Source organism: Monodelphis domestica, chromosome 7 (genome assembly GCF_027887165.1).
Source record: "Monodelphis domestica isolate mMonDom1 chromosome 7, mMonDom1.pri, whole genome shotgun sequence".
Taxonomy (NCBI): domain Eukaryota; kingdom Metazoa; phylum Chordata; class Mammalia; order Didelphimorphia; family Didelphidae; genus Monodelphis; species Monodelphis domestica.
This window is the reverse complement of record NC_077233.1, coordinates 138,039,853-138,065,344: the sequence shown is the minus strand read 5'-3', so window position 1 is coordinate 138,065,344 and position 25,492 is coordinate 138,039,853. Positions and strand designations below refer to the sequence as shown.

General features: G+C 44.2%; 1 long non-coding RNA gene across 1 annotated transcript; it reads right to left on the bottom strand.

Annotated features, from left to right (window-relative positions):
- Positions 1-4,873: 4,873 nt before the first annotated feature.
- Positions 4,874-24,512, bottom strand: LOC103097799 (uncharacterized). The gene is made up of 4 exons (XR_470342.2): positions 24,433-24,512; positions 23,713-23,808; positions 8,122-8,333; positions 4,874-5,881 (listed from the first exon to the last, which is right to left on the bottom strand). It is a non-coding gene; the product is annotated as an uncharacterized LOC103097799 (long non-coding RNA).
- Positions 24,513-25,492: the final 980 nt, after the last annotated feature.

Sequence of the window (25,492 nt, the reverse complement as noted above, 5' to 3'; positions counted from 1 at the left end):
CCGAGGTGGAATTCCCCATTGGCCAAACCAAACATCTGAATGCTGTAAGCACAAGAGCAACAGGATAGTTGTGGTAAGTACTGAGTTAATAGCAATAGCTAACATTTATATAGTGCCTACTATATATGTGTCAGATACTATGCTAAAGCTTTACAATTATTATCTCATTGGATACTCACAATAACCCTGGGAGGTAAGTGCTATTGTTATCTCCACTTGACAGATGAGGAAACTGAGGTAAACAGGTTCAATGACTTGCCCAAGGTCATATAGTTACACAATGTGTATATATGCATATAATCCGTGATCCAGAGCTAGCCAAAGACATGAATTGCAACTGATTCTAGGGAATGCTATAGAAAGAGTAAAAAAAAAATTTTTACTTGTTATGCCCCTACCTGGATTTTATTCTAGGAAATAGTCAAATATAGCTTGGATATAGTTTTTGTCTAGCTTTTCTCACATTTGGGTAAAAGTGGGTACCCAACTCCCATACAAACACTAGAGGTAACAAATATAAGTCTGGTATAGGACAGACTTTATTTCACCCCCTGGAAAATGTAAAAGATGTAAAGGACTCACAGGAGAGTACAAGTAGATATAGAAAATACTCCAAATCCCACAAAAATCCTCTACCATCCTTTCCCATCAAAACTTGCCTTGTCTGGATCACTCCCTATAACGCTCGGGGCTTGGCAAGGTCCCAGATCTCTTGATTCTCCAAGTCAAAGGTCTTCTTCATTGTTCTTTCAGCCACAGCATCCCCATGGGTCATCCTCTTCTCTCTCCAAGAAGGACACTATTTGGCATCATTGTCCATGATGTCTTTGCTTGGTCCAAATGGGCAAACACTTATCTGCTTCTGTTGTGAGCTTCTGCAGAAACTCTATCAATGCTTTGGCTGTTGCCATCTCTTGGGAGGGGAAGGTTCGCTACCTTATGTAATTAGAAAATCTTGAACCCTTGGACTCCATCTCCCAGAATTCTTTTTCTCATCCCCAAATTCCTTTTCCCTTCTTCCTCACATTTGGATCCTTACATGTATAGATAAATTCTGTAACTGCTCTTTTGATTATTCTTCCTGTGCCTGGCTCTCTTCCCATTTTTGGCAGTCCGGAAAACTCTCTCTTTGCTAAGGCTAACATTTTTCTTTTTCTTCAAGTTATTATTAATAAACTCTTATAAAATTATAATACTTGAATTATTTAGATATTAATTTTTAATCTTACATATTACAACTCTGTAACTCTCCTCTTGGAATATATGGATGCATCTGGGGCTTGCCTGCAACTGTATGCTTCTGCACTAACTCCGATCTCCAGTTTCAATCTGTGCTTGGAAAGTCAATGGTACAAGGAACTCTGATGTCCTAAGGCTATTACAGGCTTTCCTACCACTGGGACCCAGATCAGTTATATGGTACTCTAATCTGTCCTCTTTTTTTTTTTTAACCCTTACCTTCCATCTTGGAGTCAATTCTGTGTATTGGCTCCAAGGCAGAAGAGCAGTAAGGGCTAGGCAATAGGGGTCAAGTGACTTGCCCAGGGTCACACAGCTGGGAAGAGTCTGAGGCCAGATTTGAACCCAGGACCTCCCATCTCTAGGCCTGGCTCTCAATCCACTAAGCCACCCAGCTGCCCCCTAATCTGTCCTCTTAATAGTGAAAAGATAGAAGACAAAAAAGGCCAGAGAACAGTCATTTGCTCTTCATTCTCTGGAGTCCCAGCCAACTCATCATCTTCAGGGTGTATAGACTCTTTCCTGACTCCAGACAAAAGCTCACATATGCCCTGTAAGCTCCTTAAATGGATCAGTGACACACTCCTTGATCAGTGGCTCTTTGCATATATAATTTTTTGAATCCTTAATAAATGCTTTGGGGATTTGAAGGTGATTTCCCTTGTTCCTTTTGATACTGGAAATCTAAATATGAGTTAACAAAATAAGCCTGGTCCCTGAGAGTTTAGGGTTGCATTTGTGCCAAATTCGTCATTGCCCTTCTCTTCAAGGCCTGGCTTGAATATTTTTCTATTTCTTATTGTGTACTTCTGGACAGGGGCAAACACTGGACAATCCAGCCAAGTAGAGGATACTGCTGTTCTCTATAAAAACGCAGCTGGGCTATTGACGTGACTCAGTGGATTGAGAGCCAGACCAGAGATGGGAGATCTTAGCCTCAAATCTGGCCTCAGATAGATCCTAGCTGTGTGACCCTGAGCAAGTCACTGAACCCTATTGCATACCCTTCATTCTTCTTCCTTGGAACCAATACTTAATATTAATTCTAAGACAGAAGTTAAGGGTTTAAAAAAAAAAAACTTAGCTTAGTCATGTGTCAAGGAATAAAATATTTTAACCTTTTTTTTTTCCTTTGTTGGACCATGAATTCCATCTGTGTAGGGAACTTTTTCTATCAATAAAGACCTGTGAAGAGGACAGCAAGGTGGCTCAGTGGATTGAGAACCAGGCTTAGAGATGAAAGGTCTTGGGTACAATTCTGACCTCAGATACTTCCCAGCTATGTGACCCTGGGCAAGTCACTTAACCCTGTAAAGATTAAAATTTAGGGGAAACAGGGAGACTGAGGCAGGTAGAAATTAGTTTCTCTCTGCAAGGAGTATTATATTTTTTAGAGGTTTATTAAAGGTTAAAGATTAAAGAATATACAAGTAAGAAACATGTGCCTAGGCCAGAGGCCTAGACAAAATAACCTCACATCAAGAGACTAGCCTGCTCCTGCTCCAAAACGGAAGTCCAAAAAGAGCCAAGAGAACCTCAAAAGCCTTTGAATCAGCTTAAATACCTTCTCGATCTCAGCCCAGGTGAGATTACAAGGCATTCTGGGGAAGTGGAGCAAAGGCTCATGGGGATTGTAGTCCTGTATTCGAGTCCATTTTTTTACAACCCCCATCGCCTAGCCTTTACCACTCTTTTGCCTTAGAACCAATACATAGTATTGATTCTAAGATGGAAGGTAAGGGTTTAGGGAAAAAAAAAAAAGATCTGTGGCTTCTCTGCACCTTAAGAGTCATAGAGAGTTACCTGGGACACTGACAGAATAAGGAACTTGCCCAGCATCTCACAGCGAGTGGTATAATAATGATGATGGTGACAATAACAATTAGTCTTTTTGCATAGCTAGCATAGCTAATAATAATAATAACTAGTATTTATGTAGCATTTTGAGGTTCGTAAGCACTTTGCACATATTGCTTCTAAAAAATATTTTCCCCAGTTACACTTAAACATAATTTTAAAAAATTTAGTTTCCTAAAATTTCAAGTTCCAAATTCTCTCCCTCCCTCCCTCAATACAGTAAGCAAATTTCCTATAGCAGCCTCCGTTTGACAAAGAAGGAAACTGAGTGTTGTAGAATCAACAATTTCCAGAGGCAGCTTCACTGACCCTGACATAGCTTCCTTTCCCCATTAACTTGACTGGCCCCCATTTCCCTGATATAACTTCCTAGTCTGGGGTGAAAAAAGTCCCCAGCTCATGCAGTCACTGCTTCTCTGACTTGGTGAGTGCCTGAGACCCCTTGAATATACACTGATGAGACCCCTTGAATATACACTGATGACCGAACAGACGTGTTTCTGGATGGAGACCCGTGGGACATGTCCAGAAAAACTATGTCCTAATATGTCTATATTGTATGTATTTTTGCTTCCTTGGAACAAAGTAAATCTCTTTCATTACTGGTTCAGTGCCTCATTTCTTCCCTACTCCAAACCTGAACCAAAGGGGCACTCAATGAACCAAGGGGGTACTCACCTACAACATTTGGCTTAGTCTTGGCAATCTGGGATGACAGGTGGTCTCCTGGCTCATATCATGCTTTAGGGAGGAAGAACCCTGCAAATAGGAAGGCTCCTGGGCCCCTCAACTCCATCTGGAAAGGCCTCTGGTCAGTCATCAGAGGACAGCCAGCCAAATGATTTCAGGCACCCATCAGGTTGGAGAGGCAAGAACTACACAAGCTTGGGACCTTTTATGCCCTGTAGACCTGTGTCAGGGTCAGAGGAAGCTACTTTGGGAAATTGATGATCCTACCACATTGAGGCAATTGAGAGAAATTAAGCAACTTTCCCAGGGTCCCAAGTGTCTACTGTAGGACTTAAACTCAGATCATTCCAACTCCAAGTCTAGCCCTCTCTCCACTGTGCCACCTAGCCATATGTATCAGAGAGACATCTTGGACTTAAGTCTTCCTGATGCTGTGGCTAGGTCCACTACCCTAATATTGACTCGAGCAACTAGCCATGTGATCCCTAGGTAAGTCACTTAAACTCTGTTTGCCTCAATTTCCTCAACTGTAAAATGGGGTCTACCTCTCAGGATTGTTAAGAGGATCAAATCAGATAACAGTTGTACCTGGCATAAATGCTTATTCCCTTCTTTTTTCATTATAAATTTAGAATCATAGAATATCAGAAAGAGAAATTACCTTTTAGGACAACTCCTTTGTTCAATTTTTTCCAATAAATAAAAATATTTTTATTAACAAACTCTCTATCAAGTGTGCATCATCAATGAAGCAAATTTCCATGTAGGCTGTATCCAAAAATCCCAGATCTCAATTTACAACTTGAGTCTATCCCCTGTCTCGGTTAGAAGGTGGGTAGATGTTTCATCATGTGTCCTCTGGAATGTGTTGTGGAATAGTGTTGATCTTGAGCCTTCCAAAGTTGTTCTCTCTTTAATATTGATGTCATCCTTGTATACATAGTTCTGATTCTGCTCACTTCTCTCTTTACCATAAAATTGTTTATTCATGTATTCATAAAATATTTTTAAAATACTTTTATTTTTACTGTAAATTTCAAAAGTTCTCTTCTGAAAGTTTTTCTTCTTTCTTTTTAATATAATTTAATTTATTTTTATTGCCATATTATTCATTTTTGTAAGTGAGTAATCTTATAAAACCCAAACCCCCAAATCATATACCAAATAAACAATGAAAAATTCATAGGTTTTCATCTGCATTCTGACTCCAACAGTTCTCTCTGGAGGTGCAGAGCGTTTTTTGTCCCAAGTCCTTCAGGATTGTCCCGGGTCATTGTATTGCTGTTCCTGTGTATCATGTTTTCCCGGTTCTGCTCATTTCACTCTGCATCAGTCCATGAAGATCTTTCTGAAATCATCCTGTTCATCATTCCTTACAGTGCGATAGTATTCTATCACCATCATATACCACAATTTATTCTGCCAACTGATGGGCATCCCTTCAATTTCCAGTTCTTTGCCACCATGACAAAGAGCAGCCGTAGATATTTTGTACAAATAGATTCCCCCCCTCAATTTTTTAAAAATCTCTTTGGGATACAGACCTACTAGGGGTATTACTGGATCAGAAGGCATGCACTGTTTTATAGCCCTTGAGGCATAGTTCCAAATTGCCCTCTAGAATGGTTGGATCAATTCACAGTTCCACCAGCAATGCATCAGTGTCCCAGTTTTGCCCCACCCTCCCCAACATTTATCATTTTCCTTTTCTATCGTAGTGTGAAAGCCCCGTTTCTTGAAGGCCGGTGCCAGGGGGCTACAAGCTTTATTTAAGTCCAGGTAGCAGACTCTACATGCCTCAGCTGAAGACCAGCCCCCCTCAGCTAGAGAGCCCTGGCACCAGAAGACTGGCCACCGGCTGATGCACGCTTCTGGCCACAGTGTCCCACAAAGATCATGCTACTCAGAGGAGCTGCAATCTGTTCTGTATGAATGGAGGGAGTGCTCCTGCCAAGGAAATCCCTGAAATGAGAAATGTACTATGATACACTACTAAAAAAAAAAATTAAGCCAACAATTCCTCTTCAGTAATGGCCGTTGATAGCACATAATCGCTATGATTTGCTCCGCTTGCTCCATTTTATACAGGATTACTCTGATAAAAAAAAAAGAATAAAATGATTTAACCACTAACAGAGTCTGGGGATTCCTCCCTCCCCCATCTCCAGGCCCAGGCAGGACCACACCCCACCCACCCAGTGGGCTGGCCCCGCTGCGTGAGCTGCCACATCTGGGACGCATGCAGCAACCAAGGCAATCAGGGCTCTCCTCGGCCAGAAATAATGCCAGGTTTGTCTGGGCAATGAGAGGGTTCGGGCCTTCGAGACCGAAACGGCTTGCTTTTGAAATTAAGCTGCAGAACATATTAGCGTCCCTAATGAGGCTGATTTGATTTGGTTTTCTTGAAAATTAAAAAAAAAAAAGCCGAAAACTAGAATTAAAAGGCCCACACTCAGCCCTCCACCCGCTAATAGTCACGCGGCCTCAATCTTCTTCTCTCAGGGGGCCAGGAGACACCAAATCTCTTTCCTGGAAGTCATAATGTCACTTTAGAAGCGGGCCGGGGCAGGGGAGGGCAGCGTTGACATGACCTCCTGTCACCAGATCTCAGCCTGCCTGCCTCGAGGTCTCCTCTCTCAAGGGGCCCCGACTCCCCTCCTGTCTGTCTACCTGTCTGTCCCCCATCTCCCTCTCTGGGGTTTCTCCTCGTGTCTCTGCGCCATTTTTCTGTGGCTCGTGTCTGGGTGGCCGTCTTACTAAGGAGCCATAGGTATGCCCTGGGGGGGGGGGGGTGAAACAATTTATTTTTCTCTGTCAATAAACTCAGACATTTCCCAGTTCTGGGGTTGTGTGTGTGTGTGTGTGTGAGAGAGAGAGTGTGTGTGTGAGTGTGTATGAGTGTGTGTGAGTGAGTGTGTGAGTGTGGGTGTGTGGGTGTGAGTGAGTGTGTGAGTGTGTATGAGTGTGTGTGAGTGAGTGCGTGAGTGTGTGAGTGTGTGTATGCATGGGTGTGAGTGAGTGTGTGAGTGTGTATGAGAGAGAGTGTGTGTGAGTGTGTATGAGTGTATGAGTGTGTGTGTGTGTATGCGTGGGTGTGAGTGAGTGTGTGTGTGTGTGTGTGTTTTCACATTTGTTTGGGGGTGAGTCAGGGAAAGATGGGAAGGACTAGAGGAAAGGTTTTGTGATTCTCCCTTCCGTCCTCATCGCTGTCCCCCCAGCCCTGAACTCCTGAAGGGAACCCCAGAATCTGGTGTGGGCTCTGTAGGACATGGTCAGCTCTGCCCAGCTCCTGCCCCTCCAGGGCTCTGAGGCTTCTAGCCCCAGACTTTTTAGTGCCCACAGGGCATGCCACATACCCCACACCTCCGCCTTTTTGCTTTCATCCCCGTGGAATCTGGGCCCTTGGAGGAGGCGTCTCCCTCCCTCCCGTCAGCCCTGCCCAGGACACTGGGTTTCCTTGAAGGCAGACTTTCTGTGGTCTGGCCTCACAGAAGTCCCAGGTCAGCAGTCGGACCTCCCTGGTCCCCAGGGGGGCAGGGCCACCCAGAATCTGCTGCCTCTGGTGTTCTCCAGCCATTCACTCGTGTCCGCAGAGGCAAAGAATTGGCCATCAAGCCATGAGATTCTTGGGTTCAGGGTCTCAGCGCTGCATTCTCACCTATCCAAATTCAGTTACTCGCTCAGAAGTCTCCCTGGTCTCTCCTCTCCTCGTCAACCTTCTGTCTCTAACCTCGAGTAGCAACCAGAGCTGGAGCTGGGAACGATGGCCCCTGGGTGAGATCCACAGGGCCAGTGCCAAGGACGGTTTGCTCCCAGAGAAGGGCGATAGCTCATTCCCCAGTTCTCATGTCCTAGCCTACCATCTAACCTCTTCCCAACTGCCAGGAGGAGGGTAGGGTGGGCATATAGTACATCTAGACATAGGGGGCATTTAGATGGTTCAGTAGATTGAGAACCAGGCCTAGAGATGGGAGGTCCTGGGTTCCAATGTGACCTCAAGACACTTTCCAGCTGTGTGACCCTGGGCAAGTCACTTGACCCCCATTGCCTAGCCCTTACCACTCTTCTGCCTCAGAACCAATACACATTGATTCCAAGATGGAAGGTAAGGGTTAAAAAAAAAAAAGCACTTCAATGTTTACTTGAATTATGGAGTTTTTTTGAAAAGTATCCTCCCCATTAGACCTAGATATCGCCACATTGGGGCCAAGGAAGTGGAGGCCGAAAGAGGAAGCTTAGGCCCCTGTCTTTTACCAGTTAGGAACTGGGGTAGTCCTTAACCCAGGTGGTTAGAGGCCAACTACTCCCATGTGCTGTAGGCCTCAGGCTCCTCACCTGGAAAATGGACTGATAATTAAAAGTTGCTTCCTAGAGATGTGAAGAAGCATGATCCAATATCAGGGGGGCAGGGGCAGGCTAAACTCAGATCCCAGGGTCATGACTCCGAAAAAGCAAGCAGCCTCTCATTGTTGAGACAGTCATCAGCAGTTTTCATTCCAGACCTTCACTTCCTCCATATAAAGGCACTTTATCCCTGGAGAACAAGGCTAAAAACAAAGATGCACCTAAGGAAATGGGAATATTTCTCAGCTGAATAGATATGAATTGGACCTTCCCCAGTGGAAAAAAACAAACAGACTTCTAATCCAAAAAAATGTTCTCCTAGTCAAAGTAGTGGAAAGGGCACTGAGTGGGGAAAGACTTAGGAGATCTGGATTTTTCTCATGGCTCAGACATTAACTCTCTCTCTGACTCTGGGCAGGCGCTTCTCCTCTGCTCTTCAATTTTCCCTTCCATAAAATAAGGGGGATCGACTGTAGAATTTCAAGGGTTTCTCCTCAATCTTGGAGAAGTTGCGTGATAAAAGGCTGGAGGCTAAGGAGGAAGAGAAGCTGGGGACAGAAAAGTCTTTCTTTTCATGAGATGGGCAGAGATCCAGCCCTTGCTTCAAGCCATAAACAAGGGAATTTGGCCACTTCTGGGTGATTTCTCACCTTCTTGGGCATGGGGCTTTATTTGAAGGAATCTTGGGTTTAAAATTTTTCCTTTCTCCTTTTTTTGGTGATTCCCAAGCACAACGTCCCATCTCCCTTCCACTCTCATCCCTGTCCCCCTAGCCCTAAACTCTTGAAGGGAGTTTGATAATATTTGGTTGAGGGAGAGGAAAATAGGAGAAGAAGAAAAAAGGTGAGAAAGAGGCCAGGCACAGTTTCCTACGCACACGAGGGGAGACGTATAGTGTCATAGAAAGGGTCCTCAACTGGAAGTTGGAAGATCTTAGTTCTAATTTCAGCTCTGTAGCTCACCTACCTTTTTACTTTGGTTGAAGCCCTCTCGGGGCCTCAGTTTTCCCATCTGTAAGATGAAGGTGTTGGTTAGGTGATCTCAAAGGCCCCTTCCGGCTCTGACATGCTATGATCTATGACTAAACAGGAAGAGGGTAATTGAATCAACGCTTTTTTTTTTCTTTCTGAAACGTTGCAAGATGGCAAATCCACCAGGCAGCTGGGAAATCACTTTAACTACTTTTAATTAAAGACTGACAAATCTGTAAACCCTTTCCTGTCCTAACCTTAGCCTCTTGGGCCCCCACCCCCATTCTGTTTCCAGTGCGTTTCCCCAGCAGACCCGCCACATCTGTCCTCAGCATGTTAAGAAAAGCTCTTTGCAGGCTCTGCATTTGTGGTCAGGGCTAAGTTTCCATCCAGGAGGGGAAAGGGCGTAACAAATCTGACTCACTCCCCCCCCCACTCCATTTGGCTTCCAGAGGCCACCCTCTATTGGGGGACAGCAAAGCCTTAGACCAAACAGCAGTGTAAAAAGGTTAGGTGAGGGCAAAAGAGAAGGATGGAAGGTGAGTGGGAGATATAAAGAGGAATGGAGCCATGATGAAGAGCCTCCTAAGAAAGTAGACAGTAGGCCAGGCTACGGAGGCTGGGAGACAAAAAATATAAGACAAAAATGGAAAAACCAAAGGCGAGCCAAAACCATCACGGTGCAGTCATGGGTGGGTGGGATGGTGGTGTAGTATATTTCTTGCCCCATCATGCAACCTGGTTTGGGACCCATACCATGAGGAATGTGCAGATCAAGAGAAAGAGAGCTAAGAAGCACCTGTGAAGTCAACACACCAGCTGCTCTCAATAGTAGTCATAATCCCAACCCTCTCCCATCCTATTCTCCTCTAACCTCTTTTTCCATTGCATCTTCTGGGTCCTCCCTATTTGCTCTAAAGGGAGAAAACTCCTTTTCATCCCCAGATCTTGCACTCTTTCCACCTATTTTGGTACTCCTTGAAACCTAGCTTTCTCCTGAAAACATTTGATCATGTTCCTTTCCAACATTTATCATTTGCCTTTACCGTACCTCTTAGACCCATTTCCAAGGATGCTCCTTTTCTCATACTTCTGACATACAGGACCATAGGGAAAAGTTGGCATTTTTGCTCCCTACCATCACTGTCACCCAGATCTCATCTGAGCTCCCATCACTCAGCATCCCATTTTTCTTTGAAATTTCATTCCAAAATGATCTTTGTCTCCAATGAATAATGTTTGGAAATGACCAAATAAAATAATGTTTAAAAAAAATGAAATTTCATTCCAGGGACAGCTAGGTAATGTTTATAGAGTACCAGGCCTGCAATCAAGAGAACCTGGGTTCAAATGTAGCCTCAGACACTTCTTTGGGGAGTGACCCTAGGAAAGTCACATAACCCTGATTCCCTAGCCCTTATTGCTCTTCTGTCATTAAGATAGAAGCTAATCGTTTTAGAAAAATAAAAATAAAATAAAACAAAAAAGAAAGTTCACTCCATCCTTTTCAGATCCCTACCGTTTTCATTTCTGAATCTTCAGGAAGCACAGTAGCAGGTTTGCCCTTTTTTTCTCTACCCCAAATTCCTAAATTCCTTCAACTCCCCTCTCTCCTTTCTCTACAGCCTACCTCAAGCATGAACATACCTCAGATGCATACCTTGTTTGAATGGAATTTTCCCCCAAGTACTGGAATTCCCAGATTTCACTCTGCTCAGTGCTAAAAATGGATGCCCCATGTCTACTTACTGGGTACCCAGAATGTCAAGACAGAAAAGCAGGAGTCAGAAGACTGGGGCAAGAATGTGCTGCTATTGACTGTCCTTTATATTATTTGAGGCTGCCCTCCCACCATGCCTTGCATGTACCCCCATTGCATCTCCACCTCTTAGAATCCTTCCTTTCCTTCAAAATTCTGCTCAGACAGTGCCTTCTATCTGAAGTCTAGCTGTAGTGCCTTCCTCTCCCCATGGGCCTAGTATTTGTTTTGAACATGCTTATTTATCCACATGCTGCCTTTGCCCAGAAGAATGTAAGCTCCTTGAGGGCAAGTTTTTTTTTTTCAATCCTCACACCTGGAATGCTACCTGGCACTTCATAGGTGATAAATAAATAATGGATAATTAATTGTATGTTCTCAGACAATCACTTTACCACTTTGAGACAGTTTCCTTCTCAGCAAAATGAAGAGATTGGAGTAGATGACCTTTAAGGTTCCTTTCAGCTCTAAATCCCACAATTCTCAAAAGAAAACACAAAAAGGCACCGATGGAAGGTAATTTTTTTCAAACCTGGGAATGTTTCCCCTTCAAACTCTAATAAAATTAAATCCTTCACAAGCAATAATGCCTGCTGAAGGCAGGACCACTCACAGGGTTAAGGGAGATACAGAAATGATCAAAATAGTGTCACAAAAGTAATATTAAATACAAAGTCAAGGGATATGACTTAGAGTTCTGTCACCATTTCTCTTGTGTTTCCTTGGGCATCTCATCTCCCCATCCTAAGCCTAAATTTCCTTCTCTGAAAAATTCAGTTCAATTCAATAACATTTAATTATAAATGGAGACAAACAGAGGGGCTCCCTGATTACCCCCATTACATATACATATTTCTATGTATCAGTTAGGAGGTTAGAATAAAATGACAAAGAAGCTTACACTCTACCGAAAGGGAGAGGAGCAAAAATAAACATGCACAGATAGCCAAATATAAAATATAAACAAAAGTAACACAAAGAAGAACGGAGTGTTCAAAAATGAAAAGACTCTTGTAAAAGGCTGCCCTTGAGTGGAGCCTGGGATGTTGCTGGGGTGTCCAAGAGAAAGATGTAAGGAAGGAGAGTGTTGAAGAATAAATATGCCAACTGGAAACTAAAGGGATTTCCATCAATTGGGGAATGATTAAACAAGCTGTGGTATATGATTGTAATGCAATATTATTGCATGCTAAGAAATGACAAATAAGATGATCACAAAAAAACTTGAAAAGACTTGGATGAAGTGATGCAAAGTGGAGTGAGCAGAACCAGAAGAACTTTGTGCATAGAAACAACACTAATGTACAATGATCAGCTGTGAATTACTTAACTATTCTCAGCAGTTCAAGGACCTGAACAACTCCAGGGTCTCATGACAAAAAAGATATCTAATGAGATAGAAGGAACCCATCGAATCTAAATGCAGATTAAAGCATGCCATTCTTCACTTTATTTCCTCCATGAATTTTTCTCTAGTGTAAATGATGTGTGTCTTCTTTCACAACATGATGTACATGGAAATGTATATGGTAAACCACATGTACAACCTTTTCTGCCATTTTGGGGAGGGGGAAGGTTGAAAGGAGGGAGAGAACATGGATTGCAAAATGTCAGAAAACAGTTACTAAAAATGTAACAATGTGTAATCAGGGGAAAAAAGCTGTCTTAAAACTTTTTTAAAAAGGGTAAAATAGCCCAATTACACAAAGACCAGAATCAGGAGACTGAATGTTGTGTACTGGGCACAGCAAGATGGCCAATTTGGCTGGAGTATATGAGGGAAAGTGATGAGAAATGTCTGGAAAGATAGATTAGATCCAGATTGTAAAAGGACTTAAATACCATTCAAAGAGATTTATGTTTTACCTTAGAGAAAACAGAGAGCAATTGAAGCTTTTTGAGCAGAAGAGTAACATGGTCAGAGAAGTTGGAGAGGTTTAGACTGAAGTCCCATGATTCAGCAAGAATTTAAGTGTCAGAAAGCTCTCTGTATGTTTTAGATAGTAAGCCTTTATCCAAGAAACTGTTTATATTTTCCTCCAATTTTCTGCTTTCCTTCTAATCTTGGCTGCATTAGTTTTGTTTGCATAAAGTCTTTTTAAGTTAATGTAACAAAAATATTCATTTTATATTTTAAAAAAAAGAATGTAAGTGTCAGAAATTGTGCCAGACATTGGAGATATAAAGACAAAAACGAAATAATCTGTGAATGTAAGAAGCCTACATTCTATCAGAGGAAACCATATGTACAGAGGTAAATAAATATATGAGTATATGTATTGCATATGTACTCTACTTGTGAGAATAATCTCCAATCGGTGTGTATTAATATGGAGAGACATAAAATGCCAGTATACAGAAATAAGTAAGGAGAGTGATGACTAAGGGGGCTGACCCTCACTCTGTAAATATTCTCATCCATTGGCAAGCGGCTGAAAGAGAGGTCAGTATGGAGGAGCAACAATATATCTGCTGACATGTGAATCCAAACTGGGAACCACCAAATAGATGCCCATGAAAGTCATCCCTCTCAAACTTTTTTCCTTGACTTCTTGGCATCTGCTTCATTTAACTGACTTAAGAAACAAACAAACCAAACCCTCACCTTCCATCTTAAAATCAATAACAAGTATTGGTTCCAAGGCAGAAGAGTGGTAAGGGCTAGGCAATGGGGGCTAAAGGACTTGCCCAGGATCATACCACTAGGAAATGTCTGAGATTAGATTTGAACCCAGGACCTCTGGTCTCTAGGCCTGGCTCTCAATCCACTGAGCCACCTTAATGCTGTGCTGTAGCTTGTTTTCTTAGGGACAGTGGTGTCAAATTCAAATAGAAAGGGGAGGATGCTAAACTACACATATGAATCCCTTCAGGCTGCATACTGACACAGAAAGCCACAAATTAAAAATATTTATGTTCTATTGTATTTTTATTTATTTTGTTAACTATATTCCAATTCCATTTTAATCTGGTTCCTGCCTGCACTTAGGAGGGCCCTCAGCCTGTTTGTTTGACCCCTCTGGTCTAGGGTATTTTTTATTCCCTCCAGGTTATTAATCTCTCTCTGTTTACACACTCTCCCATAAACCAGCTTTTCCAGCTGGCCATTTAATAAGATTGCAGAGTGACTTAAAAGGTTTGTGATCTTTCCAGGGAGAAATCATTGCTTTACTGCTCACACTAGTCACTGGATATGTCTCTCAGTTTTCCCAGACTGTCCAGTTTTCCCAACCTCCATCCACAATGCTAGCATTGATTACACACCAAGAGTTAGTGGCAAGAGTGTACTGGAGCCAAATTAATCTGGACTTTCTGAGAGCTGATTGTTGAATTTTCAGGGTGAGTATTTACACCTTGGAAATCAGTAACACCCTGTAAATCAAGGCTTGATTTATTGTTTTGTCTAGACTTAAGAAAGCAATGGAGAAAAAGTTAATGTAGATTAAACTTAAAAGTTTGTCCTGTATACATTTTCCCCCTGAAGAGCTGGTTGTTAAACATTTACCAGCATACCCCTGGTTAGCAGTCATTAATTTATTTAGTGTAAAGAGGAATGAACTATTCAACAATGGGGAGGACAAAGGAGTACAGTTTTCTAGGCTCTTGACCACAGAAGCAGAAAATGAGTTTTCTGCTTGGATTCTTTCCCCCTGTGGGAAGGAGGAAGAGATAGACCTCAGAGCTGATCAGTTAGAGAGGTAGCATCTTTCTCCATCTCAGAGGAGGGGAGAAGGATGGTGTCTCTGAGGAGCAATCAAGCCAGGATGCCTGGAAGTAGATCATGAAGGAACAAGACTTAGTTCCTGATCTGGAGAAGTTTCTGCTCTTAGCTTGAATACACATAGGGCTAGAATATTGGCAGAATGTGATAAATGCCTGGGACACCCAAATAAGGAGCCTTGGCGGGGTCAGAACAAGGAAAGGTCATCTCTGGCTTGGGGGAATAGGCTCCTGGGAGAAGGAACGTTTGAGCTGGGTCTTGAAGGATGGGCAGGAATTGGACAGGGAAAGAAGAGGGTGGAGGGCTAGCAGGCAGTCACCCCTGGGAAGGAGCTGGTGGAGAAGAACTGAATTATGTGGAGGAGAAGGACTTTAAGAAGGCAGTTGAGAAAGGAAAACGGGATAGTGTTTTAGGTCTGCCAGCTCCCTGTGGGCTTGGAGGAGGGCAGGATAAGCCTTCCAGGGGCACTAGGAAAATACCCCAGACACTTGGGGGTGGAGACTCCTGGCTCCCATGAGGCCCTAAAACTGCATCTTCAGCCATGTGGAGGCCACCCTGGTTGGGCAGACCCACCCACATACATACATTTTAAAGTTCTTTAAAAGCTCTTGGGGGAGTGGGGCATGGAAAGATCCTTCATCTTCTTCATCTCCCCCACAGAAAATCCCTCCAGCAGTGGTAGAGGAGACCCTATTTACATAAGGGACTGTCCTCTGTGGGAGGGCTGGGCCATCCAGGCTCCAGCTGTGAGCCTCAGTTAGCAGCTCTGTTCCCACCGAAACTCAGCTCCGAAGCCCGACCTCCACCCCCACAGCCTCTTCAGGACCGCAGGGGACACCCTCTACGCTTTAGTCTTCTCTAGGGATGCAGAGACAAGACATGAAGGGCCCAGGCGGCCTCTCACATCACTCTAAACTAGGAGACAGGGAGGGAGGCGAGAGTCAGGGAGAGGTTCCGAAAGGCCTGGCAAGGACTCACAAACTGGACCTCAATCCAGGAGACGGACAGACACCCTCCGAGGTCATGGGAGGTCTTGTTTGTTAGGAGACTTCAGGGCCAAGAGATCCCTCACACTCCAGAACTTACCAGAGTTCTGGATCTCCGTGGCCCCTGGATAGAGGGGACAGGCATCAGGAGGCCAGCTGTAAGGAAGTAGTGGTACCCAGCTGCAGAGGATCCCAGGAGAAGGGCGAGGGCCCATCTGTGGGGGGAGAATTCTGGGCTGCCTCTGAGGGGCAGGTGGAGGGGCCAGCTGGCCCGCAGCACTGACAGGGTAGGGGGAAGAGCTAGACGATAGCATCCTTTTTTAAAAATGGGAAGACTGAAGCCCCTCCCTCCCTGCCTGCCTGCCTCCTGCCCCATAATTATCTACTTGAGAGGAGTATGGACAGATGCTTCAAAAGGGCTGGTCATGGACAATGGGAGGAGTTGTCTTTCTACTCAGCACATCTGGCCACACATCTGGCCCTACTCTCTCATTGTCTCCATGGAAAACAGAAGAGATCTGCCCCTCCTCTGTTTCTTTCTCCAAAGAGAAAGGGTCTGCTTGAATGTCCTACACAGGACTACTGTACACCTGCCCCAGGTCAGAACGAGCATCCAACAGTGTGCAATGTGTCCTTATTCCCTCTCTCATAAGTCCACCCATCTGCTGTCTATTCTGTTCTTTGTCTTCCCACTATCCTTCTTCCATCTGCCCCAAGCCTTTAGCCTCTCCTTTGTTAGGCTTTCATTCCATGAACATTTCTTAAGGGCTTCTTGGGCACAGACCCCTTTGCTGGGCCCTGAGAGAGGCATCAATTTAATTTCTAATTTCTGAGTTCTTTCTCTGCTGAGGCATTGGTAGGGTTGGAGTCATTTCTCGAAGGCCCTGTGAAGGCTTTCTCTGTGGTGCCTCTAGTGGGGAGAGTGAATGGGCCTGTGGTCATTTGCTCCCTTTGGGGCTTGGGGATTGTGTATGGGGGAGTGGACAGAGGATGGAGTGTCAACCTCTGAGACACCCAGGGTAGGTCTGCCTTTGGGCCCTTATTCAGTAGGAACACCATGGGGTCAGCAGAAACTGTAAGAAGCACCCAGAGTCAGAACTCAAGAGATCTCCAGAGGGAATCTCCGAATGAATGAAAAAGGGGCGGCTGGGTAGCACAGTGAATAGAGTGTCAGACTTGGAGTGTTCAAACCTGGCTTTAGACAGTTCCTAGCTGTGTGGACCCTGAGCAAGTCACTTAATCTCCATTGCCTAACTCTTGCCCTTCTGTCTTAAAATTCACACTAAGACAGAAGGTTAAGGTTTTTAAAAAGAAAATGAATGAAAAAACACTTTTAAAGTGTTTGCTTATGTGCAAAGCACTGTACTAAGTACTACAGATACCAAGTAGCAAAGCAACATAGATCCTGCTTTTGATAAGCAAGATGATTTCAGAAAAGGCTGGAAAGATCTGCAGGAACTGATGCAGAGTGAAATAAGCAGAACAGGGAGAGCATTGTACACAATAACAGCACTATTTGGATGATGGCTATCTATGAAAACTGGGCTACTCTCAGCAATGCAATGATCCGGGACAATCCTGAAAGACTTTTGATGGGGAAAGCTATACACCTTGTGACAGAGACTGGCACATAAGCAAAGTGCCAGGCTGAAGAGTGTGTGGATCTGATCAGCTCGATGGGGGTAGGGGCCCGAGGAGGTTGGAATCTTGAGGAGAAGCAGAAGGTTCCTTCTGAAGATCAGTTGGTCTCTCAGACGGGAGAAGCTGAAGAGAGAAGATTGAGTAAGACTTTCTCCTGAGGGTTACCCACTTTTTCCTGCTTGTGACTGGAAATCTTTCCCCCCCAACATTTCCCAATTGAAGAGACTCACTGAAGAGAAATCTGAGAAAAGGCATTTTGAATCTCTGTCAGACTTTACCTCAGCTCCTGGTGCCCTGGGTCTGAACTGTGGCCAAGGGGACAAACCCAGGATCAGCCAACCTGACTTTCTCTCAGGGGGCTCAGGCTGTCAAAGCCTGAGTTCCCCCCAAACTTGAGGAGGGAGGAAGAAGGGTTTTAGATAGAGACAGAGACCCCCTTTCCCCACTTTCTTCTCCCATACTTTCCCTGCCAGTTAATCCTTTGTATTATCCTGATTGAGTTGACATTAAAATAGTTATCTTTTCCCCAAGCTGTGAATCAAGTGTGAATGAACAGATCCAGGGGAGACCCTTTGGTCTCTTGTAGTGGAGGGGAGACAAGAGGACAAGAGGAAATCTGGGAGAGTAGCCATAGCTAAGGAGAGAAGGCAGAAGGGGGAAAATCCTCAAACCCCCTCTCCTCTCTCTGAGCCAACCCTAAACATCAGCTGTCCTCCTGGATCCTGTTCCCTTTACCATCCCAAACCTTTTCTCCATTACATCTGCTGTCTCCCCCGAACCCCACTTTGAGAAGGGAGGTCGCCACTCTTTTTCTATCAATACTGAAAGACCAAACCTTTCGTTCACTACAACCTCCAAAAAAAAGAACCACTGGAGTCGTCTTTCACATCAGTGTATTTATGAACTTATTTTGGAGTTTTGGTTATGTATAAGTGTACTCTTAAAACAATGACCAATATAGAGGTATATTTTGCATGACAATAAGAAAAATGTTGAGAAGAAAAAAGAAAAAATATATAGGTCCTTCTTTCAAGGAGTTTACATACTTTTTTTTATTTTTAACCCTTACTTTTTGCCTTAGAAGTAATACTGTGTATCAGTTCCAAGACAGAAGAAAGGTAAGGGCTAGGGAATGAGAGTTAAGTGACTTGCCCAGGGTCACACAGCTAGGAAGGGTCTGAAGACACATTTAAGGCCAGGACCTTCTGTCTCTAAGCCTGGCTATCTATTCACTGAGCCACCTAGCTGGCCCCAGGAGCTTCAATTCTAAGGGAGGAAACAACTACAAGTCTGATGGAAAGATGATAATAATAATAATAATAATAATAATAGCTGGTATGTATATAGTACTCATTATATGCTAGGCACTGAACTAAATGTTTTGCAATTAGTATCTCATTTTATCTTCACAAAACCCTAGAAAATAGATGTTACTGTTGTCCCCATTTTATAGTTGAGGAAACTGAAGCAATCGGAGGTTAAGTGACTTGCCCAGGGTCCTACAACTAGTATCTGAGTATCTGAGCTCACAATACCGACTCCAGATCTGGCCCTCCATCCACTTCACCACCTAATTGTCAAGATCCCATAGTAGGGTACAATGGCAAAGCAGATGGTGATGTCTCTTTTTAAATGTCATTTCTATTTAATATCTGTTTCTGATTTTGAACCATTTGACAGTGCCAAGGGCTTTGGTGCCAAAAACTTTCTTTCCAGAGCCTTCAAAAGATGTAGTTACTGAGGAGGTGAAGGTTTTAGCAACTGTACAAACAGTTGTCAGGTTGCATCTCCATTATAGGTAGTACTATGGCCTTAACTTATCCCTCTGGGGCAATAAGTCAATGGTTGGTGTTGGGGTAAGATGGACCCCTTCTCCATGGGATTCCCCTGACTGATAGCCGTGGTGGTCAGGCTGGAAGGGATCAGGGCTGATGGTCTAGGAAAGTGAGGAAGGGAGGATGCTCCCAGTCTCAGGGTTTGGGCTCAGGGTATGGAGTCATTTCCATGAAGGTAGAAGGGAAGATGGTGGCTGTGATTTGACTTGCATAGCACATGACACTTCCTGTCTCTCTCTTGGGGGGCCTTGCTGCTTCAGCTTCCCCATCTTCCTCAGTATTGCCCAGTCTTGTGTTTCAGATCCGATGCCTATTCTGGGAACCATTTGCTGTGGGGCTCACAGATGATGCTCACAGATGATTTTCCATTGAGTGACAAGGGATTAAGGCTGAGGGCTTGGATGGAGGAGCCTGGTAGCCAAGGAGGGAGATTTTGCCAGCCTGTGAGTTTCTAGGCCCTCAGATGTCCCAGTGAAATGGGAGTAGAGGGAACACTGGGGGAGTGTTAGAGCAGCCAGGTTCTCCCCAGCCTACCCTGTGCAGAGCAGCAGAGGTAAGGAGGCCTTTGTCTCTCTGGTCCTGGGCAGCAGACCTTTGGTCCCCATCCTCTCCAATCCCCACCTCATCCCCTCCCACTCCCAACTCTCTAGGAAGCTCAGCCCCCTTGTCAATTTGGAGAACTTTCTCAGGGTGAGTTACTTAATCTCCCTGACAGGCCCCAGGCCCTCTGTCCAAACATTTGACAAGGTCACATGACAAGACACCCAGGGAGAGGGGCCAGGGCTGGTGAATGACAAGGTCACATGATCACTGGCTGACCCTGCCAGAAAGTGTGAATGTGACTGACAGTTTCCTTCAATGTTTAAGCAGGACGATTCCCCATAGAAAAGAAAGGGGCTGTTTCTGGAGGCCAGTGAGCGGGTGGGGCAGGGAGAGGGGGCCCGAGAGCTGGCTTGGACATGCTCCTGAACATCTGAGCCTGGGTCTGATTTGTCTTCTCCCAGCCGGAGCCTGAGGGCTTTGCAATCTGATTGTTATCTCTGAGTGGGGGGAAATTGTCCCCTTATTGTTTATGGGGGGGGATGTTATTTGGGGCTGCTTAGGGAAGGCACTGGGCAAAGTCCACTTGTTGTCTGGGAGCCCAGCTTGGGCAGAAGGTGGGGTTTTGTTTCAGAGCCTTAGGATAGGTGAGAGTCTGCTTATCGTCTGGTGACCTGGACTGGAGGGAATCTGAGTGTGGTGATGGGAAATGAGCCGCTCACTGACTGGGTTAATTGTAGAGAAGAGAGGAGATGGGAGTCCAGTCCTGCAGTCTCAGTCTTGGAAGGAATTGGGGAGGAAGTGGATGTGTATTTGAGTTGGGACTAGGAGGAGGCTGGTTATTGCTTCCAGTTAATTGTGGTCTAAGAGCCTGACTCTGGGACTAAAGGGAGTTTTCTGAGAGCCTGGGCCAGGGGAAAGTTCAGGCTTTTGCAATTATCCTCCTCCCTGACAGACCTGGAAAGTGCTAGGGTTGGTCCCTGCAAATCAGTCCCCTATTCATCCAGCTCCTCCTAAAATAAACATTATTTTCCTATTGGCCCCACCCATCTTGGTTCTGACTTCATTGGTTGTTCCTTGAGTTGAGTAAGAAGTGTGTGTGTGGGGGGGTGGAAGTGGGGAGGGGGACCAAAGCAAAAACTAGAACATGCAGATCACAGATTGGCTGTCATCAACAGCCTAGGCTAGGGACACAATCTTCTGCCAAAATCTGGTTCAGTCATTAGCCCTCTATCTTTCTTCTGTCCATGGGGTTGGAGCTGGAAGATACGTGTTTAAATCTCACGCTCTGTTACTATTTGTGTGATGGTGGACAAGTCATTCCAGATTTGTGAGGAAGTCCTGGGTTCAAATCTGGTATCAGACACTTCCCAGCTGTGTGACCCTGGGCAAGTCACTTAACCCCCTTTGCCTAGCCTTTACCTGTCTGCTGCCTTAGAACCAATACACAGTATTGATTCCAAGACAGGAGGTAAGGGTTTAAAAAAAAAGTATGAGCCTCACTCTCCTCGTTTATAAAATGAGGGGATTGGGCTAGGTGGCATCCAAGGGCCTTCCTACTTCTATAGCTCTAATCCTATGACTCTCCAATCTCAGCACACACCTCAGTCTGAAGGTTACCATATGTCATGTGATGCCCTGACCTCCATCTCTGAAATTCCAGGTTCATCTTTACCTGGATTCAAATCAGCAAATATTTGCTGAGTGTCTACTGAGTACTGAGCACTGTTCTAAGGCACTGGTTCTTTAAACTTCTTATGCCCCTTTGCAATGCAGTCAATATTTATTAAACATCTATTCTGTTCAAGGTACCATGTTAGACACTGAGACTACAATGACAAAATATCCCACTGGGGAGCAATCAACATGGAAGCATGTGCTTCAAGGCTTTGGGCTGACCATATCTGCATATGAAAAGGGAAAGAATGTAACCTACAGAGATTAACATTGGGGATGATATAAAATACTCCCCATCACCTAGAGTGAGGAGGGACTCAAGCTCCCAAGATGTTGGGGCTAGAAAGAGAAATTGAAAGAAAGATTAATCTGGAGGCCCCTGACGGTCTCTGTAGCTGAGACCCTGAGAGAAAAAGACTGGAAAACCAAAGGGGAAATTTGTGCCTGTTCCAGGGAAGGATTTCTGCTTCTTCTGACAGGACTAGAAAGAACAATGAAAAGGCTATGTATGGGCTTTAAACTACCAGCATGGTTCAGTGCCTGCTCTTTCCTTAAAGAGATAGATGGAGATTTCTGCCAACCCAGAAGCTGGAGATGATGCAGATGCAGAAATAGAGCCTTCAGCAAGATGGTATTTATCCAAACAGCTTCAGACAGAGGTATGATTTGGCCCTTTGTGTGTGCCCTGGCTGTGTTTCCTGTGTTCCCCTTCATATATGTGTATTGACTACTTGTTTTAGAGACGTGTGTGCCCTTCTTTGTATTTGTCCCTTTTGTGTGTTTCCTTTTTTTCTGTTGTTCTTGTATATACTTTTGGGAGAAGGTACCCCAATTTTATCAGGGAAATGTTTTGTAGCTATTTTTCTTAGAATATCATTTCATTAGATGTTTTTGCTTTGTTTAAAATGAATTGTGCCCTCTGGCTGGGCATTAAAGGTAACTCATGGGTCGAGGCCTTAGGTGATGAAAATCTATGGAATACTTTGATGCAGGAGTTGCCACTCCCTGGGCATGCCCAACTCTTTGCGACCCCTTTTGGTGTTTTCTTAGCAAAGATAATGGAGTGGTTTACCATTTCCTTCTCCAGCTCATTTTACAGATGAAACAAATAGGGTTAAGTGACGAATCTAGGGTTACTCAGTTAGTAAATATCTGAGGTCATATTTGAACTCAGGAGATGAATCATCCTGACTCCAGGTACTTTATCCATGACACCATCTAGCTACCTTTCCTTTAAAAAAAAAAAAAGTTTGCAAACCCGTACCATCCATCTTAGAATTAATACTGTTTATTGATTGGTTCCAAAGCAGAAAAACAGTTAGGGCAAGGCAAAAGGGGTTAAGTGACTTGTCCAGGGTCACATAGCTAGAAAGTGTCTGAGACCACATTTGAACCCAGGGTCCTCCGGTCTCTTGGCCTGGCTCTCAATCCACTGGGCCACCTAGCTGTCACCCCTGCCTTTCCTCTTAATAGTCATTCTACTACCCAGAGCCTTCAAGCTACCCTAAGCTTCCTATCAGAAAGAACAATTCTGATAATTCACCTTAAGGTGTAGGGGCTGAATATGCTACTCCAGGGGTGTCAAGAGAAGATTTAGGGCAGGAGAAAAACATGTTCTCTGACAGTTATTTGAAGGGCTGTCATGTCGAGCTGAGATTAAATGTGTGCTGCCAAGTTCTTTGAGCAGGCAGGCTTTTCCCTCCCTGTAAGAAAACACTTCTTAACAGAGCTACAGAAAATTGAAATGGACTGCTCCCTAAGTTAGGAGTAAATTCCCCATCACTGAAGATCTTTAAGTAAGGACTGGTAATGATTTTAAGGAGGATATTGTAAAAAGGACTATTATTTCAGATAGAGTTTGAACTATGTCATCCTTAGGATCCTTTCTAGTTCTGAAATTCCAGGATCATATTCAGGCCAAATTTTAACCTGCCTTTAAAATTCCTTCATCTTGGGAGCAGTTGGAATAGAGAACCAAGCCTGGAGATGGGAGATCCTGAGTTCAAATCTTAGCTCAGACACTTCCCAGCTGTGAGACCCTGGACAAGTCACTTAACCCCCATTGTCTAGCCCTTACTGCTCTTCTGCCTTGGAACCAATACACAGTGTTGATTCTAAGCCAAAAGGTAATGGTTTAAAAAAACAAAATTCCTCTATCTTCTGGTCCCATCTCATCTACAAGTAGAATCAGAGAATCTCGGAATTAGAAGGGATTTTAAAGATCATTCGGCCCAGTCCCATACCTGAAGAAAGATCCCTGCCATAGTGTCTCTGACAGTCGATGCGGCCCAGGCTATCCCCAGACCCTCGTCATATTCTAGGCAGGCAGGGGTCCCCCCAGGTCTCCCCTGTCCCATCCCCCCCCACTCCCACATCTACCAGCCTCCTTCCCGCCTCTGTACTTTGATGAGCCATGCCTCCTCTCTCCCTAGCCAAATGCTACTCATCTTACCCATAATTCACCCAGATCCCGTGCTGTCCCAGGCATTCAGCTGTTCCAGTCGGTCATCTATGAACCCGCGTAGATGATCCGGACACGGTATTCGCCCTGAGAAGGGAAAAGGAGATGGATTGGAAGCCGAAGGGCTGGGGTTTCCCATCCTGAGTCCCTTCACCTTCCCAGACCCCAGATATATGACCCCAGATCAAAATCAGGCCCCAAGGCAAACAAGAGCTTCTGGTTTTCCCCCGAGGTGGAGGGGGGGAAGAAAAGGGAGACCAGGAAAGAGGAAAACACGCAGCCATGGACCACACCAACGCAGTCCACGGGGCCCTCCTCCTGCCCTTGTAAACTGGAACCCAGATGGGTGAATTATTTTTCTTTTCTTTTTTTTTTAACTCTTACCTCCCATCTTAGAATCAATACTGTGTCTGGGTTCCAAGGCAGAAGAGCAGTAAGGGCTAGGCAATGGGGGTTAAGTGACTTGCCCAGGGTCACACAGCTAAGAAATATCTGGGGCCAGATTCGAACCTAGGACTTCCCATCTTTAGGCCTATCTCTCTATGCACTGAGCCCTCTAATAGCCCCTGAAATATTTTTCAATTCAATTCAGTAATTAAGTAATTATAATTATAATAAGTAAATATTAATTCCTACTATGTGTTAGGCATAGGTGTTGGGACAGCTGGGTGGCACAGTGGAGAGAGTCACAAGCCCGAGTTCAAATCTGACCTCGGACACTTTAGCTGTGTGATCCTGGGCAAGTCACTTTATTCTTTTTGCCTCCATTTCTTCATCTGTAAAATGAGCTGGAGAAGAAAAAAGATCATTGGAGAGTAAGAAAATAATATAAAATATTATATTATTATAATTTATTCTAATATAGATGATAAATTATAATTAAAATAATATAAAATATTTTTAAAATAAAATAATAAGTGACTCTCTCCAGCTGGAGAAAAAAATAAGTTGCCATATCTTTGCCAAGAAAACCCCAAATGGGATTCACAGGACGGAAGTGACTAAATAACAAGACCCTAAATAACCAGAGCAACATGTTTCAGGTGTGGTGCTAAGGGCTGAGGATACAAAAAGAGACAAAAGATAGTCCCAAAGAACTCATGTTGTAACATGATCTCATTATTTGTGTGGGCCTAGGCACTGTGGACTCTTGGGCAAGTCACCTAACTGCCTTGTGACTCAGTTTCTTCATCTGTAAAATGGACTTGCTAGCATTCAAGTTCAGTTTTAAATCGAGTATTAGGAGGGATTCACATTCCAGCCATTAGAATCTCACTGTCTTTGAACTAAAGAGAATCCTCCATTCATTACCAAGGAGCTCCGTGGGGTAAGAATATTGCCTCCTGCCTGTGTGGCCTTGGACATGTCTCTGTACCTCAGTTTCCTTCTCTGTAAAAGAAAAAGGTTGTTCTGGCAGATTTCTAAGGACCTTCTTTGTATTGTGAGCTCCTCAGAGGCAGGGACTATCTTGCTTCCTTTTGTGTCTCTAGAGTTTAGCACAGCACCTTGCAAAAAGTAAGTGCGTAATAAATGTTCATTTGTTAACAAGTTTAAAATGTCATTGGGAAATAGCGGACAAAATAAATAAAAATAGAATAAAACGTAGATCATGTTAATATGTGGTCCAGGTCAATATGTGGCTGGCAGGGATCCTTAGGTTTGGTTCCATGGCTGCCATTTCTATTTGAGTTTGGCCACTGCTTTGAGCTGATGCTCTTCACTATACATAGGAATATACATAAAGTTATGCCGATGAGCAGTCTTGTAATAA